Source organism: Protopterus annectens, chromosome 10.part0 (assembly GCF_019279795.1).
Source record: "Protopterus annectens isolate FY-2018-M chromosome 10.part0, PAN1.0, whole genome shotgun sequence".
NCBI lineage: Eukaryota > Metazoa > Chordata > Ceratodontiformes > Protopteridae > Protopterus > Protopterus annectens.
In genome coordinates this window covers 1717216944-1717235387 of record NC_056744.1, presented here as the reverse complement: position 1 = coordinate 1717235387, position 18444 = coordinate 1717216944, and positions in this window count along the sequence as shown.

Below are 18444 nucleotides of genomic sequence, written 5' to 3'. Positions count from 1 at the left end.
TATTGTAACTTGTGTCCGGATGGTTTAGGCACATTACAACTCTTTTTTCTTGTCATTCATTCAGAAAAAAGTACAGATAATAATCAGAACTGTGTATTACAATAGTGAAGCAACTTGGTTAATCAAATGTCAGGTGTTAAGTTGACATGTCTACAAAATATGAAATGCTCACATTTTATCAAACATTAATGTTGATCACATTATCATATTCTGCTTTAGCTTCATCTCTTGATATCAAATATTTATCTAATTGTGCCCTGCTGTAATGTATTAAGTTGTCAGACATTCAGGAGCCTGTATGCTTCAGACTGAATCACATATAAAGTGTTCAGATGGACGACATCTCTACTGTGAGTCACTGTAGCTCATCCTACATCATTCGCTAAGCCTAATAGTGGTGTACTAGACTTAAAAATATATATTGCAATTGGTCTCTGGTCTCTTCAACAAGAGTAATATATTTGATCTCGTGAATTAGACTATTTTAGGCTATAAATTATGAAGTAATTCTGTCTTGTATTATTTTATCTTGTTTTTATTTTGATTTTTGTTCTTGTTAGTTTATCAAGACATTTTCAATTCATTAAAACAGCAGATTACCCTTTCTTTCGATGTCTTAAATGTTTACTAATTAAATTAGCAAGAAAGACCTGCTAAACTGTAGACAATTATTTATCTAAAGATGACCAAGTTACATTATATGTTATATCAATATAAAAATTGTAAACTAAACAATATAATGCCTCTGTTTAAAATGGCATGGGGATGTACTAGCTGGTATATAAGCCTATCAATATGCCAAGATAATACCTGGAAACATCTGCAATGGATGGTAAAGATAAGAGTATCAAAGTGAGCAATAGAAAGCTGATGAAAAATGCAACTGTAAAAGATATATATATATAAATATTGAAGTAGCTTGTCTATCTTAAATCAAAAAATGATTTATTCCAGGAATGGTTTCACTGATACATAGTTGTTAATGCCTGGTGTTCTATGTGCTCCAGTGTTAAAGATCCATTCCATTTCCAGTTTCGCTAGGACTCTCTCATTGTCTCCCAGTCTCGGACTACAATTAATGGTTTGTAAAACCCTAAATTTAAATGTATGTGCAGGATGTAAAATAGTGTGCTTTGCTAGAGCGTTCAATTCATTTCTCTTGCGTATGTCATATACATGGTTGTATATGCGCTCTCTTAATCTCCTCTTCGTAAGGCCAACATAGAAAGCTGAGCATGTATCACAGTTGGCCATGTAGATTAAATTCATAGAGTCACAGTTATAGTTATCTTTGGGTTTAAAATGACAGTGCCCATACGGATGGTAAAACTCTTGTTCAGAGTTTATATGCTGACACATGCTACATTTCTTGCATGGAAATGTTCCTATTGGGTTGACTACTCTATTTTGGGTACGGATAATTTCATTGGAATTGTATGCAAAAATAGTTTTTAAATTGTCACATGTCTTGAATACAAAATTCGGTTTTTCCCCTACTACTTTCCTTGTTTCTTCTTTGATCCCTAAAATATTCCAATGTTTATAAATGATGTTCTTGATTTCCTGTATATCATTTGTATACTTTAAGGTGAAATTAACTGTGTGTTTCTGTTTATAGAAACTGGAACATTGTCGGTCATTATATCCATTTTCTCTAATGCTGTTTGTTCTTATAGTGGTGTGTTCATTCACTGTTGGTATAACACAGTTCTTAATATCTCTCACTAGCTTCCTTTTGTATCCTCTCTCTATAAATAATTTCTCCAAGTTATTAGCTTCTATTGACAATGTTTCTGTATCCTTACAGAGTCTAGTTAGCCTTGAAAATTGACCTTTCACTATGCCTGCAAACATGTATCTTGGGTGCATGCTGTTATATTCTAAAAGAGTATTCCTCCAGCAAGTTTTCCTAAATAATTTATGGGACAATCTATCATTGCTGTCATAATACAAAGTTAAATCCAAAAAATTAACTTCCTTATATGAGTGTTCACATGTGAATTTTAGGAAAGTTGTTGTTCCTTCTATGTATGTAACAAAATTATTTAGTTCTTCAATTGTGCCATCCCAGGCCAAAAGTACATCATCTACAAATCTTTTATATGTCCTTATATGTGTCATCCATCTACTATTAAAGATGTGCTCCTGCTCCCAGTAATTCAGTACCAAATTTGCGTACGAATTAGCACATGGGGTGCCCATCGCGACACCCCATGTTTGCAAGTAATATCTCTTATGAAATATAAAGACATTGCATTCTAATACTAAATCAAGTAGCTGACATATTAATATTTGTCTATTCCTTGTGTAGTTGCTGTTTTTTACCAGCAATTCTCTTATTGCCTGTGTTCCGTAATCATTCGGAATACAGGTGAACAGGTCACGAACATCCAAGGTGACTAATAACAGTTTTGCATTCTTCTTTTCTATGTCATCATAAGATTCTAGGTCTCTCAGTAGATGTTGAGTGTCTTTCAAAATATGTTGTGTATCGTCTACTAATGGCCTTAACATCTTCTCTATGAATATGGAGATATTATATGTGGCCCATTGTCTGCCCGAGACAATAGGTCTCATGGGTAATGGTTCTATTTGTTTATGTATCTTGGGCAGACCTTTCAGTGTCGGTATCAAGGGTTCATTAATATATAGAAAGTCGAACATCTCTTGGCTCACCTGTCTGCACATTAATATATCATATAGCTCTGCACTAACTTTATTAATGATTCTTTTAACTCCCTCAATCTGTAGTTCTTGATATGTTTTATTCTGTTGTAGACTATTCTCTATGTTAATTAAATATTCATGTCTATCCAACACTACTATTCCCCCTCCCTTGTCCGCGTTGGTAATCACTAACTCTCTGTTTGATTTTAAATTGTTCAAAGAATCATATTCTGCTTTATCTAAGTTAAAAAATCTGTTTTTCACATATTTAGCAGCATATAAAGTATAAAAGTCCTTCTCACACATTCTTACGAAGCACTCTATATCTGAGGGTAGTGTAGGTGAAAAAGTGCTTCTTTTTTTGAAAACATGATTGGCAGTGTCCTGTGGAATAACAGTGTTATTAAAGAATAGTCGTAGCGCAGCTCTTCTGGCGAAGAGCCTGAGATCTAGGAGCGTCTCCGAGAGTCTGCTGTACTGAGAGGGTACAAAATTGAGCCCTCTGTTGAGCAAAGATATGTCAGAAGAAGACAAATCAAATGAAGAACGATTAAATACCAAAGTCAGTTCCAGCCCCTTTTGGAGTTGGTCTCGTACCTGGTGTTGGAGTTTTTCCTTTTCCTGGGTCCACGACTTGCGGATCTCCCCCTGGTGTTCGAAAATGATTTGATCGGAAAAGGGTTATCAGGATTCCTGCTAGATGTTACTGCATGCTTCCTGATGGTCCCCGTTCGTGTGGAGTCATCTGTAGATTGAAGGGCTAACTGGTTCGGTGGTGGAGTTGATTCATCTATGTTGACCGTAGATATATTTCTTCTCTCTCTCGTAGACGCTAACTGTTGTTCTGTATTCGCATCTTTTGGCGCCAAATTCAAATCTGCTGTGCCCGATTGCCTCTGCTGTGGATGATACCGGGATGGAGTCTGAGTCTCATAATTAGTATGATTTCTCTGCCAAACGAACACATTGCCTGTTCTAAAGTCTTGTACATCTCTAGTCAGTTTCTTTTGTTTGGTAGTCCTTAACTTCTCACCGTACAATTTAATCTGCATAGAAATGTCATTTAATTTTCTGTGGCATACTTCAGTGTTGAACCTTTCTGTTATAACTTTATATGCTGTATCAATTTCTTTCTGAAGTTCATTTTCCATAGGTTCAAAATAATCAAGTAGTAATTGTATGTATTTATTGCTCAATTCAAGGTTTAAGGTTTGCCACCTTTTAAGTAGGTCAGGATATTTCTGTCCATACGTCGGCATGCACAAGATTCGCATGCCTCTCGGGACAACCTTGAATTTGAGACATGCCATTAGATGTTTTCTCTGCCACGACATTCTCTGGTATTTATACAGATTATTTTCAAGTTCTCTTAGTAATAGATAGAAATCAGTCATGTCATTTGCAGATTCATTCACATTAAAATTGTCAACTGCTGCTTCAGGAAAGTCTAGATTTAGTAACGGATTACCTTGAATCGGCAGAAAAGCTTCAATGCTTAAAGGACCCATTCTCTGGGTCGGATTGTACTCTAATTCAATGTTGGTGTTCTCCATAGCGTGGAATCGGCCGCAACAAAAATATAAATCCAAAAAAGAAAGCACAATTGCCGCTCTGATTCCTAAAGTATCCTGTAGCAAAACGTATCTCCAAATCAACAGAATTTAACTATCCAGGATACACCACGAAAACACCTTCTTTTGACAAAAAACTCTTTATTCCAAGGTAAAAAGTCGAGATAAGCGCTTTCACTTGCAACTGCAAGCTTCTTCAGATCAAATAATAAGTGTGGTACAATGGTTTTTATATCATTAGTTGTAATCTCTAATCACTTGATTGACAAATTCATTGAATGCATTTAATTAAGCAATCAAAGCCTCACCCAGTAGTGAGCGACATTTTCTTGCGTTTAATAGCTGCAAGGCTTCTCTATAAGAATATGGATATCATCTATTGTTTATGAAGTCCACATTTAGCTTTAATATTATATGGCATTATGTTGCACACAGTGTCTTGATTAAGTTAGATTCTCAATCAGACGCATAACAGATTTAACATTCTTGACATTTAGTGCAACTCTACATTTATAGTTGGTATCTAGCTATAACGTAGCTTTCCAATTCCATTGTTTAAATGCATTACTATTGTTAAGATGCTGGTAGTCTTTCCATATATTTAAATATTCCATCTAAAGAAGACAAATAGATATGAAAATAAAATCTTCTATTTTCTAAGATTGTAAGATCAATATTTAAAAATTGTCCCTGTTTCTGGCCCTCCACTCCATTACTGATGGCTTTCTCCAGATTTCTTGCTCTAACAGGTTGAGAGGTATGCCATGCAGACTAATTGCATGCATACCTGTCAACTATCCAAATTTTTGCCTCATATTTTTGGTCTGTTCCTCATAAAGTTTGTGATTTTCTGGAAAAATCACTGGGATGATTTGAGGATTGAAGTCACTAAATAATGACATACAGTTGTTTCTGACTTTAAATCCTTTGGAAAACGTATGTTAGCACAAACCCTGTTCTAGCAACTTTTTAAGTTTATATAAGCAATATTTAAAATTTGTCCCTGTTTTTGCCCCCCCCCCCCATTTTGTCCAGATTTCTTGCACTAAGACAGTGAGAACTAGGATGTGTACAGCCCTGGTGATTATTGTGGCATTCCACTCAAATCCGCGGACCGTATGTGCCCTTCCTTACAGAGAATTCATATCCGTGTTTGCTTACAAGGTTTTGCAGCCAACGATACTGTTACAAGCCGTGAAACCTAACTTAGGCAGTCAGCACCTCATTAATATGCATTGCATACTGCAGCACACTGACCATGGTCACAGAAACACTCCATGTAGGCTATTTAATCATTTTTTGAAAAATTGCCAAGACCGAAAGAAAGAACATATATGAACATTGTCACTGCCAATGCATTAGTCTATAGAACAGCACTGATAAGTTTAGCAAACTATGACACTTTGCTTTTCTTAAGACTGAGCACTAGCAGACAAACGAGAAGGCTTTGTTAAAAAGTGTAAACACAAATACTATTTCCAACACAAGCAATAACGCTCAACAAGGTATCTGTTACTGTGTAAATAACACCCACCCAGGGGTGTTATGAGGCCTGAAGTTGCAGGCAACAGGCTTTTTTACCCCTGGAAGGGCCTTATTTAGATAGTATCACACAACATGCAGGGCATTATTGCACTTAGGGAATGGGGTGTATATAAAATTACTATATACATATCTATCTAGATACACGTATATATATACATATATATATATATATAATATACATATATATATATATATATATATATGTATATATATATATATATATATATATATATATACATATATATATATATATATATATATATATATTTCATGTAAAGTAGTTCCTCTGCCTAATATTTTAAACTTGCTGTTTACTTATGTAAATGGTGTTGGAAGAAGTATTTATACCCAAAATATAACTATTTCAAAAATATTCAGATAATTACTTCATTTTTCATTTTTTTGGGTCCCTTACTCCTAAAATGTGTGTTTATCAGTCTTTGGGGATTAATTCACTAAACTGTGACATACACTTAACTTTCAGATTTTGCTTCCTTCAGAAAATGCATGCTAAAACCAATCGTGTTATTCCAGCAATGTTGTAATTTTGTTAGAGCAATATTTAAAATCTATGACAAACAGCTTGGCTCAAAGATAAACTGGTGTGCACAAAATAGAAAATAATGTAAAACCAAAAATATGCAAACCAGAACGACGGGGCAAGTTCACTCAAGTATTCTTTAATGCAGATAAGCGATTTCACGATTCATACAATATCGCTTCATCAGATCAAAACACAGATAAAGTCAGCCTCTTAAATAATCACAGTGACCAATCAGAAAACAACAGTGCTAGACACATGCCCACTAAAATCAAACTAAAATTTAGGCCAATTGTGGCAGGTGGTGGATGGCTTACGGAACCATTTTCGATATATGTGGAGAAAGCGCTAAGACCTATTCCGAATAATTCAAAGGTTATATTGAAGGACTCTAAACTGGTTCTGCAGATTATATATGAGCATGTTAATTTAAGGAATATACCCTGCGACTGCTTACTTGTGACAATGGATGTAACATCGTTATTTGACGTCATTCCTAATAATGATGGTATTGATTTGGTCACTAGGTATCTGCGTGACATTGTATTTCATGCACACCAGTTTATCTTTGAGCCAAGCTGTTTGTTGTACTTTTGTCTATTTTTACTTCTGGCTTGAGAGCATGGCTGAGGGCTACACTGGTGAGATTGAACTGGAATATCAGCCTGTGGGCGTTAGAGCTAACCACCTTGCAAAGTCTTTAAGCAGTGAGGATAATCCTCTGTTCAGTCTGCCCTTTATCGACACAAATGAAGGAACCGGTATTATGGAAGATACAGAAAGGGTGTTGAAGTTTAAAGTACATGCCCTAGAGAACAACCATTACCTGTTGAAAGGCTTCCAGCTTCAATGACATCATTTGGAGGCGTGTCTGAAGTTAGGAATTGTGCCGAGGGGATTGAGACTGCTCAAGATGCCGACATATGGAGACCACTATCCAGAACTTCCAGCAAAGTGGCAAAAGTTAAATCTGGAAGTAAGTTTTAATTATTTAAGACTCCATGTTGATTTTTTTCAGATCAATTAAGAATGAACTTATAAATAACATCAAGATTCAACAGATTGACTTATATCTCACAGCTGTGGCTGAATTAGTTGACATGTTACTTAGTGAAGTCCTAGATAATATTATATTATATGAAAAGAGGTTGTTGTTACAGAAAAAGAAAATAGATCATGACACTAGAGACATTTAGAATGGCCATGTTTTCTCATGGCCTAGAGCCACTGAAAACATGAGACGAGACAATGCTTATAAAACTAACAAAGTTTTGAATGTACCTGGTAATGTTGGTACTGTAGGTGTTGTTACTGACAAACAAACTGATAGAATGGATGTGGATAATTTATCCAGTAGGAGCTCAGTTTATACGACTCCTCAAGGGGGATGAGAATGCAGTGGTAAGACCACCGGATGTAAGGAGATAATACTGCTGTCACTGATTAGTTGGGAGGGAAATGCAATCAGGCCTCTCGACCTTTGAATCAGATTTTTTTTGCCTTCCCCTTCCAATACATTTTGGGGACAACAACAGACCCCCCCCCACACAGGTCCCAGAATCAAGGGAGCCGGGGGAAAAAAAAAGAAAACAACTGATGGATATGCAGGGGCACAGGACTCTCAAGAAAATGTGGCAGAATGTCACCAGTCCCTGATTTATAATTTATCTCACAGAAATCTATCTGCCTGTGAGACCTCTGTGTTGGAGAGAGTTCTTTCTTTTATTTCAGCTTCTAAGACTGATTTAGCAAATACTTTAATAGATGTGAGATTATTTGGTAGGAATTTGATGTTAAAGTTGCTTTTTCAGGTAACAATAATGTCAACAATTATGGCTTTAGAAAACCTAGCACATTTGTGCCCATGCATCATCCTGTGGTGGAGACCTTCCTTAGGTTATGTGAGGCTTAAACTCTGAGTTTTGGCCTGCTAAGACCTACCCGCAATCAACTGGAGGTATAAGTGAATTTAAATAAATCTTTATCTGCACTTTTTTAAATAATACAGCATTTAAATTGATTTATTTGTGTTGCATTGAATACTATCTAGCTGGAAGTTGTGGCTCTGTTTTTGCAGTTAATACTTGCTAGAATTTAATCCTTGTTAGAATTCCTGCATAGCCAGTGATAAGTGGTGGTAGTTTCACTTTATTGATATTCTGTTTCTGCCTTATATAAGTGGTACATTTTGGATTATTTTCTGCTTAAACTCTGAGCTTTGGCCTGCTAAGACCTACCTGCTATACACTGAAGGTATAAGTGAATTTAAGTAAATCTTTATCTGCACTTTTTTTAAATAATACAGCATTTAAATGAATTTATTTGTGTTGCATTGAATACTATCTAGCTGGAAGTTGTGGCTGTGTTTTTTCAGTTAATGCTTGTTAGAATTTAGTGCTTGTTATAATTCCTGCATAGCCAGTGATAAGTGGGGGTAATTTTACTTCATTGAAATTCGGTTTCTGCCTTATATAAGTGGTACATTTTAGATTATTTTCTGCTTAAACTCTGAGCTTTGGCCTGCTATGACCTACCTGCAATCAACTGGAGGTATAAGTGAATTTAAGTAAATCTTTATCTGCACTTATTTCAAATAATACAGCATTTAAATTGATTTATGTGCGTTGCATTGAATACTATCTAGCTGGAAGTTGTGGTTCTGTTTTTCAGGTAATGCTTGTTAGAATTCCTGCATGGCCAGTGATAAGTGGGGGTAGTTTCACTTCATTGATATTCGGTTTCTGCCTTATATAAGTGGTACATTTTGGATTATTTTCTGCTTAAACTCTGAGCTTTGGCCTGCTAAGACCTACCTGCAATCAACTGGAGGTATAAGTGAATTTAATTAAATCTTTATCTGCACTTTTTTCAAATAATATAGCATTTAAATTGATTTGTTTGTGTTGCATTGAATACTATCTATCTGGAAGTCGTGGTTCTGTTTTTTCAGTTAATGCTTGTTAGAATTTAGTGCTTGTTAGAATTCCTGCATAGCCAGTGATAAGTGGGGGTAGTTTCACTTCATTGATATTCAGTTTCTGCCTTATATAAGTGGTACATTTTGGATTATTTTCTGCTTAATCTCTGAGCTTTGGCCTGCTAAGACCTACCTGCAATCAACTAGAGGTATAACTGAATTTAAGTAAATCTTTATATGCACTTTTTTCAAATAGTACAGCATTTAAATTGATTTGTTTGTGTTGCATTGAATACTATCTATCTGGAAGTCGTGGTTCTGTTTTTTCAGTTAATGCTTGTTAGAATTTAGTGCTTGTTAGATTTCTTGCATAGCCAGTGATAAGTGGGGGTAGTTTCACTTCATTGATATTCAGTTTCTGCCTTATATAAGTGGTACATTTTGGATTATTTTCTGCTTAAACTCTGAGCTTTGGCCAGCTAAGACCTACCTGCAATCAACTGGAGGTATAAGTGAATTTAAGTAAATCTTTATCTGCACTTTTTTCAAATAAATTGATTTATTTGTGTTGCATTGAATACTATCTAGCTGGAAGCTGTGGCTCTGTTTTTTCAGTTAGTTCCTCACCCACCCTCCCTGCTTTTGTTTTGGTGTTAATCTTTGTGGCTTTGAAACTGCCCACCTCTCTTGTAAATTTGCATCTGGATACTCCTCCTGGGCCCATTTCATTTGCTCATTCAAAAAAATTTTTTTTGCACTTTAGTCATCTGCCTTTACTGTATTTGTGTTTCTTCCTACTTTACTTTATTTTGCTTTTGTGTCATCTTAAAATTACTCAATTGTATGTATTACTGCTTGGTGTAACTATCATTTTAAGCCTTTTGGTTTAAGCACTTGGGCTTCAGACCAGCTGTTTTACATTAAGAAGGTTTGTGGTCTGCACTTTTGTGGCAGGACAGGTAGCTTACATCCTTCTAAGTTGGGAACTGCTGATTGAAGGCTCAGTATCTGTTATTCTAAAAGTGTATTAGTTCTGGTTTAAGCACTTGGGCTTCAGGACAGTTATTTTACATTAAGAAGGTTTGTTTAAAGGCTTATAATGCCTGCATATTTGAACTGTTTCTTACTGAAATTAGTATGCCTTGTTTGCTGTAGCATAGACTTGATCTAGGCCTGCTGAATCTAGCTTTGTTTGTATAACTTGAGCACTAATCCAGGCCTTCTTAAAAGTATTCAATTGTATTTATTACTGCTTGGTAGTAACCTAATTAAAGTGTATTTATCATTCTAAGCCTTTTGGTTTAAGCACTTGGGCTTCAGACCAGTTGTTTTACATTAAGAAGATTTGTGGTCTGCACTGTTGTGGCAGGACAGGTAGCTTACATCCTTCTAAGTTGGGAACTGATGACTTGAAGGCTCAGTGTCTGTTATTCTAAAAGTGTATTAGTTCTGGTTTAAGTACTTGGGCTTCAGGCCAGTCATTTTACATTAAGATTTGTGGTCTGCACTCTTGTGGGACGAGAGGCTGGACTCTGCCCTTCTGAGCTGGAAATTTATGGTTAGAAGCTTATAATGCCTGCATATTTGAACTGTTTCTTACTTAAATTGGTGTGCCTTGTTTGCTGTCGCATAAACTAGATTCAGGCCTGCTGAATCTAGCTTTGTTTGTATAACTTGAGCAATAATCCAGGCCTTCTTTTTTGGAGAAGGTTCCCCTGCACCCCAGTGGCAGGAGTGTGCAGTTAGAACTTGTCTGATTGAAGACTACAGGAACAGGGCTCAGTTTTGAGATTTCTTTTACTGGTTAATTGGGTAATTTGTATAAAAACCTTTTCTGATTGTTTGTAGTCATCTAAAGCTGTCTTAAGTGTATTTTTTACTGTTTGTAGTCATTCAAAGCTGTTTTAAGTGTATTTTTTTTTACTGTTTTCACCTTATCTTTTCAAAAAAGGTGTTCCTTGTTTCCCACCCTTCTAAGCTAGTACAGTCCAGTTTTCAGACTCGTGCTGAATTCAGGGCTGTGTTACAAGTTTCTGAGTTGCCCATACCTTACTTAGCTAGAAGGAGGTTTCTCTGTTCACCTGTGAGAGAGGGAGCTTTGAGCAGCCATCTGTCCCTGGAGGAGTGGCTCCAGACCAGAAGTTAGTAGTTTATAGGCCATTTTGAGCTAATTTCTATCTCTTTCATTTCCCTGCTCTAAAAACACATTTGCACTGTTTTGCACATCCGGGCAGTGCTGGTTAACTAGAGATAAATTATTCCTGGCTCCACCAAGTCTCTTCTTCAGTTTTTTCCCTTGAAAGTAGTCTAACTCTCAACCTAAGCACTTAAAAAGCCTCCAAAAGTCCAGCACTTGCTCAGATCTAATAGCAAGCACTAATATACCCCGAAACTCATTATTCAACCCTCACCAACCAAGCAGCTCACCCTACTATTCCGGCATGACAAAAGGGCAATTTCAGGTATACTCTCCAGTCCAGCTGGTGAACCTGAGTATCCTGAGACAATGTTACAACTGCCTCATGTACATAGACAACCCTCTCATCATACCACAGAACATTGACATATGCGAGAGATGCAATTATATAGCTAAATTGGAGGCTAAGCTCTCTCCACCCAAGACTGGAACAGGCAGTCATGAGGAGAAGGTTAACACTTGCACCACACCTCCAGCCTCACACAGACATACTAAACCAGCACTGGCAAAAAATACACATAAATACACAAAAATCATACTTGGAGGCTCTAAATAAAAACCTGCAAAAGCATCACAGACCTCCAAAGCAGACACCCAAAAAACTTGCACCTCCAGTCACAAACCAGACAACACATAAAACACAAAATTAGTGCTGCACAATCACAGCCCTTAAGGCGAAATAACATACCTAAAACACTAGTAATAGGCGACTCTATAGTCAGGCACACTGATGTCCCACTCACTAGGCTGGACAAGGAGAAGGTTACTGTTAGCTGCCTGTTGGGAGCCAGAATCCACCACATAACACAAGCACTCAGGTCACTCCAGAACAAGTACAAATATGACTCTGTCATTGTTCATGTTGGTGTGAGTGACCTGAGATGTACCTCACTAGACTACATGAAAAGAGACATGGAAGAGCTCTTTGATCATGTAGCACAGGCGGGTATGACCCTGACCCTGAGTAGCATCCTGCCCTCACCAAGAATGATACCGCAGTATAAAGAAAAAATGATCAATTTCAACAATTAGCTAAGCTTCTGGTGTAATTCAAAGGGAATCCAGTGTCTGTCAGCCTGGAACGACATGCTCGACAGGCCTCATTGCTTCACAAGAGATGGCTTGCACCTGTCACTCCTAGGCTTTCGAATACTGGCCGAGACTCTTGCTGCCCCAATAGTGCCTTTTTTAGGCAAGGCTCAAAAGTCAAACCCACCTTTGTAAACAGCACAAATAAAAATTGAGGGTTATGCTACTCAACGCCAGGAGTTTAAATCTGAAAATGCACACGCTCAAAGCACTCCTCAGTATGAAGAACGTCAACATCTGTGCAGTAACTGAAACCTGGTTCAAGGCTCCACAGAGCACTCCAGCACTACGGGGCTACAACTCATACCACACATTTTGGCCACAGAACATGGACTGAAACACAAAAGGAGGGGGTGTATCCATATTCATCAAGGATACCTACAACTCCAGGTTAGAGGCGCAGCATGATACCTCTGAGATCATCCATGTGCAACTAACATTGTGAAAATCTGCAATGTAAATTGTGGCCTGCTACAGATCACCCTCCATGACCCAGGACCACCCTCTGCCTTTCTGGAGACACTGGAAAACATGAAGGTCCTACAGAACACCCTGATATTGGGCAATTACAATTACCCTACCGTTAACTGGGAAAACTATTCAAGTACAAACTCCCAGGTCCAGCGCTTCCTGGAATTTATCAACTCAAATGTCCTGGATCAGCTGGTAAACTCCCCTACCAGAGGTGAAAACATACTGGACCTGGTCATCACCAACATGGGCGACAGGTGTTCCGCACCGGAGGTCAACCCATCACTGGTTAGATCAGACCATAAACTAATCACTCTGGATGTCCACACCACACCACCACCCCCAACCAAGGAAACCACAGTGAAAAACTTTTCTATAGCAAACTTCACCTTACTTAAGACAGAGGTGGTACGTTTCACAGCCTGCACGCTAAAGGATAACAGTGTCCAAGATGCAGGAACCTTTACAAATGCACTCTATGAGCACCTACAAGGATGCATGGATCGTGCCATCCCTAGCAAAACCAAGACTCACTCCCCTAAGAGAGGGAAACCAGTCTGGTGGAACCCTGCCATAAACAGGCTATACAATAGAAGGAGGAAACTAGTTCAGAAAAAAAGCAAATCCCAAGAAGGAAAGACATCCCTGATCAGTATGAGTAAGAAACTAAGGTCCCCTCATAAAATCATCCAAGGCTAACTTCGAAAGAAAAATAGCCAAGGATTCAAAAAATAGCCACAAAGCCTTCTTTAGCTATGTCAAGAATCTAAGTGGCAACTCGCAGATATGCTCTGAGCTGGTGCAAAATAGCACTAAATATACTGAACCTACTAATATTGCCAACATCCTGGCATATAGATTCAGTGCAAACCTCACCCCCCCCCTCTCACCCCCAAAAGGGCTCACAAAAATACCGGAAAAGTGTAGTGTCCCAAAAATCACAGACGCACATGTGAAAACAGCCCTTTCAAAAGCCAAAAGCACAGCTTCAGTGGGGCCAGATGGTGTCCCAGGCTGCGTCTTGCACGAACTACAGAACGAACTAACCCCCCACCTAAACACACTGTTCAATGTCAGCCTCTCCACAGGCTACATGCCCATAGAATGGTGCACAGCAATGGTTATTCAATTCCACAAAAGAGGGGCCACAACTGACCCTGGTTACTATCGCCCCATAAGCCTGACTAGCCTGGTCTGCAAGGCTATGGAGCGCATCATCATGGAACTCATTAACAAAGACATTGGGAAACTAAAAACACTTGACCTGACCCAGTTCGGCTTTGTTAAGGGCAGATCATGCCTACTAAACCTGGTTTACTTCTTCGAGACAGTCACCAAGGCCATAAATGAGGGCAAGGTGGTTCACACAGCCTACCTTGACCTCTCCAAGGCTTTTGACACCATTCCCCACTTGGGAATTATAGAAAAACTCACTAGCCTGAACATAAACCCCTACGTCACGAGATGGGTTGCCAGCTAGCTTACAGACAGAACTCACATGGTAAGAACAGTGGGCTCCAGGTCCGACTCTAAACCAGTCACAAGTGGTGTCCCACAAGGCTCGGTCCTGGGACCCCTACTGTTGGGCATATACTTCTCAGAAGTACAGGCAAACACAGGAGGACTATGGCTAACCAAGTTTGCCAATGACTGCAAACTGGGAGCCATAATTGACTCTCCGGCTGACACAGACATTCTCCAAAAGGGCCTTACTGAGACAGACACCTGGTGTCAAAGTCATGGTCTCAAGCTAAATGCCAAAAAATGCATAGTCATCCCATTTGGGAAAAACAAAACACCCATGAATTACCACATAGGTGGAAGCCCCCTTAATACAGAAGAGGTAATAAGAGATCTGGGGATCCAGGTAGATAGTAATCTCTCCTTTGACAATCATATTGCCAAAGTAGTTAGGAAATCCTTCTATGTAGCCCATCTAATTACTAAAAGGTTCACATCTAGAAATAAAGAGGTCATAGTGCCCTCTACTTGTCACTCAGCAGACCCATCATAGAGCACACTGCCCCTTTGGGATGTACCTCACAAGACACTTCCAACAGCTGGAAAGACCACAAAAGTACCTCACCAAGAGCATTACTGGCCTCAAACATATGTCCTGTGCGGCCCAACTGGAAAAACTCCAGCTGTACTCAGTGGCATATTACTCAGAGGTGATCTCTGCCTGACTTACAAAGCCATGTCCAACTCAGAATTGATGGACATGCTCCACCTAACGAAATCCAAGTCACTGCGAACCACTCGCTCTAGTGAGCTAAACCTCACCACAACAATAAATAGAACATGCTGGAGGGTTAGATTCCTGTCACAGAGACTCCCCATGCTTTGGAACAAAATTCCTAACTACATCAGGCAGAGCCCCTCACTAACACTCTTCAAGAGAAACCTTGACGAGTAGATGGGTAACAAAAAATACACCCCTGGGATCACTTCATTGGCTCTTCTTGACAGAGGCTCAGTTAATTAATAAATGGGGCGGCAAAAGCTGACACACTCTGGCTAGGCTTATAAATACCCTCTGGCAGATAGCCTAGTACCTACCTATGAACATATAAACCTTTGATTTATCCTCTACTTTTCATAAGAGTCAAGGACATCATGTATTTATTAATTTAACAGTTGATGAAACCAAAGCTTTGGATATGTTATGTAATGATGGCACTATTGCTATCCATCCTGCTGATAAGGGTGGGTCCATAGCTGTTATGGACAAGGAATATTATTTTTCTGCCATTAAGAGTATGTTAATGACCATGAAGTATGTGATAAAGTTACTACAAGGGACGTACAGAATATGATTTCTAAGGTACATGATACCATACATGATTGTTTTTTGGGCGAGAATATTTCCAAAGAGTTAGCTGAATATTTAACTGTTGAGACTCATTGTATCCATACCTTTCAGGGCCTCCCCAAAATACACAAAAATTCTGTTGCCCCCGCCCCCCCCCCTTTTAGGCCAATTGTGGCAGGTGGTGGGTGGCTTACGGAACCATTCTCGATATACGTCGAGAAATTGCTAAGACCTATTCTGAATAATTCAAAGGTTGTTTTGAAGGACTCCAAACAGTTTCTTCAAATTTTATATGAGCATGTTAATAGGAGGAATATACCCCGTGACTGCTTACTTGTGACAATGGATGTAACATCATTATTTACCATCATGTGCTAATAATGATGGTATTGATTTGGTTACTAGGTATTTGCGTAAGAATAGTACACTTGATGATAGGACCACTGAGCTGCTTGGGTTATTCCTTGACATTATCTTGGAGAACAATGTTTTCCTGTTTGACAATGAATACTTCCTATAACGATCTGGCATAGCTATGGGCACATCATGTGCCAATAGCTCCTCCAACATTGTCTTAGCTGAATGGGAGGACTCATATGTGTTGAGTCAGCATGACTTTTCTAGATTTATCAATCTTTATTCCAGGTTTGTGAATGATGTGTTTTTGCTTTGGACAGGGGCTCCCTCTGACCTGTGTGATCTTATTGAATATCTGTACAGCACAACTTCTTTTCTTAGGGTCTCATTTAAGCATACCTATATAACCATTGAATTTTTAGATATTGAAGTTTTGAGACTTACAGATATGTCCTTCGATACTAAATTGTTTAGGAAAGAGTGCTACAGAAATTCTTTGTTGCATAGAACTAGTATGCACCCTTCCCATGTTTTTTCTAATATAGTCAAGGGACAAGGAATATGAGCTTCCAGGCTTAATGCTGGTGAAGAAGGTTTTATTAATGAACTAACTACCCTCAGATGCCATTTTAGGAACAGGGGATATAAAGAGAATGGGATTGCCCAAGTTTTGAAATCGGGTGTCGCTCTGAGATCTACATGAGCGAGACCTTATTTTTCCAGTACAACAGACAACAGTACTGATATTACCAATACTACAAAAGAGAAAGGTTTTGTATTTCCCCTACATTATAGTAGCAATACTAGAATTGTAACTAATATCATTAGGAAGCATTGGGCTGTTTTACTTATGGATGACAAAATCAGAGGGACAGTGGGTGACTGTCCAATATTTGTTTTTAAGAATAAGATGAATCTTAAAAGGATGCTGTGCTATCTGGACAACAAGGTAAAAAAAAATAAGGTAAATATAGATATAGTGGGTACTTTCCCTTCCCGTAAATGTAGATATTGCAAGTATATAGATGGTAGCAGTAGTTTCACAAATCCAGATACTGGGGTGACATTTGACTTCAAGGTTAAGGCTGACTGTAACACCAAGGATATTATTTATCTTGCCCAATGTACAACATACTGATGTTTCTATGTTGGCAAGAGCAATCGTAAATTGAAGGAACATATAAGGGAACAGTTGTACTCTATTAACATACAGTATATGTGTAATGCCCTAGCCAAACATATTGTGGCCAAAGGGGCTGACCATGAATTCAAGTTTTGTCTTATAGCTAGAGTGTATTCAACCCCTCGATTAGGAGACATCAAAAATAGAACTGAGATGGTTGAATTACAATGGATCATAAGATTGTGTGCTAATAAGGGACTAGGGCTTAATGAACATGTGCCCCTGAAACCTGTTCTTAAGTCACACAGACTCCACAAATGATAGATAGCTGTCCTTGGCTTCCATCTTTATTTTTATTTTTATCTGAGTCATTAGATTAGGCCAATATTATGTTATACATTTCTGTTTTTATTTTATTAAAGTGTGTACTATACTTATATACACTATATATATATATATATATATATATATATATATATATATATATATATATATATATATATTAAATACACACACACACGCACACACTTGTTTTTTCGAGTCTATGTGTATGTATTTTGACTTTATTGATTTTAGTGGGCATGTCTCTAGCACTGTTGTTTTCTGATTGGTTACTGTGATTATTTAAGAGGCTGACATTATCTGTGTTCTGATCTGATGTAGCATTATTGTATGTATTGTGAAAGCACTTATCTGTATTAAAGGATACTTGAGTGGACTTGCCCCAATATTTAAAATCTGTTCTTTTTCTTGAGCCTTTGTCCCCCCCCTTTATTTTATGTTTTATCCAAATTTCTTGAGCTACGAGGTTGTGAGGTATGCAAACCTCTGAACTGCTGCTGCTACTGTTCAGTTGATCTTACTCCCCACCCCCAAACTCAGTTGTGGTTCAGAAAACACTTGCTAAACACAAGTCCTGTTATTTAAGCAATTTTAGGCTTTATCCGTATTTCTTCACCTAGTAGGTCGAGAGTTATGCAAACTTCTGAAAATGCTGCTGCTACTGCTTGATCGATCTTACTCCCACCCCAATTACAAGTATGGTTCAGAAAAAAGCAACTTTATAATTTGTAGGTTTTATCCAGCTTTCTTGAGCAATGAGGGAGACAGGTATGTAAACTTTTGAACTGTGGCTGCCACTGGTCTGTCAGTCT